Source organism: Zea mays, chromosome 3 (assembly GCF_902167145.1).
Source record: "Zea mays cultivar B73 chromosome 3, Zm-B73-REFERENCE-NAM-5.0, whole genome shotgun sequence".
Classification (NCBI taxonomy): domain Eukaryota; kingdom Viridiplantae; phylum Streptophyta; class Magnoliopsida; order Poales; family Poaceae; genus Zea; species Zea mays.
In genome coordinates this window covers 52163093-52164732 of record NC_050098.1, presented here as the reverse complement: position 1 = coordinate 52164732, position 1640 = coordinate 52163093, and positions in this window count along the sequence as shown.

The following is a 1640-nucleotide window of genomic DNA, read 5'->3' as shown; positions in this document are numbered from 1 at the left end:
GTCGCCAAGACGCCAACACAGCCACAAGGCCCATAAATTGAATGGGCCGCAAGATTGAACGGCCTGTAAGACACTAGTAGTGGACTGACAAGGGCTGGCAACGGGCCAAAACCCGGATATCCGATGGATAAATAAAAGCCCTATTAGATGGATATGACAATTTTTGATAGCCAAAGGTATTTTATTTGGTTGTTTGTTATATCCATCAAGTATGGTGGGTGTGAGTATGTTCTCTTTTGCCCTATACTCGCGTCCGATAAGAAACCCGCCAACATATAATATGTGGGTCTGTATTAAGGAACTTCTTCTTTCTCATATATGAGCTTGTATGATGTTAACATTTCATGTTGAATGTTGTTAAACTTGTGATAAAATTATGTTAGGTTCTATGAATTTTTCATGCTGGCATAAATATAATATGTTATTTTAGCATCTTTCAACACTGATGAAGTATGGGGTTTCAACATTTTGTATTTGGTATTTACTTTTGCGATTCAAATGACCATATCTATTATAATGTTAGTGGGTATGGGTATGACATAATTTTGTATCCATGATGGATAGTGAAAATTGATATAGACATTTTTTTCTCTAATAGATATAGAGTTTGTTTGGTTGGGCTGTGGCTGTGAAAAAAGCTGTTGTGGGATGTGAGCTGTTAAAAAATTAAAAAAAATTTGGTGGAAACCACTAAAAGCCGTTAAAAGTTCTTCGATATATGTTTTCACAGTTCCATCCGAAAGGCAATAAAAGCAAGTCCAGTGGTGCTTTCAGTTTTGCACTGCGAGAAAGTCAGCTTTTAGAAAAAGCTGCTTGCTGGATCCAACCCTTTAGTTTGACTTTTGACTTTTATGGGTCAAAAACCAAAGCCAAAAGACAAACCAAACATACCCATAGATATGACGTTGTATGTCTATTGGATATGTTACCCACTGCCATCCCTAGCCCCACCGAGACCAAGCGGTGCGTTCGAAACGGTCGATGAACATACATGAATCATACTGCAAGCAAATCATATGAGCCAAATTAGAAAATACACAAAGCTACACGCATGTATTCACCATTTTCATTACACATCATGTCACCTCAATGTACATAAATCAATATAATGCAAATAAATAACCAATCTGACCATGAAAAACGAAACCCCATCGATGAATCTCAAACCCAGCCACATAACTTTTGCTTTTGATTAAAGACAGATGTTGTAGCTATAATCTATAGGAACAAAACACGATAAAACCAGGAGAAATGAGTATGAATTAAAGCCAAACGAACAAATCATTGACTGGGCCAATGCATATGGGCTTCGGTATGCATGAGGTCAGCCCCAAGATAATGAACACCCTCGGTTTTTGGCACTGCAGAGAGCTTCTTGATTGCAGATTGCATTGACTGGTTCGTCGGGTTGGGAATTGGGATCCAAGCACTGAAGAGCTACAGTGAGGACTAAGTCTGTCTCTAACAATAACAGGTAAATCGTTTTGTCCGCTACATATAGCGTCTTCTTCTGTTCAAGCTCCGTTCAACAATATCCGATAAACGGTCCGCTAACATTTATAGGGTGCTCCTCGGCCTAACGTATACACTGTCCATTTCTTCCTTTAGCTTTGTTTAGTATTTTTTTCTGGGCGATCGGC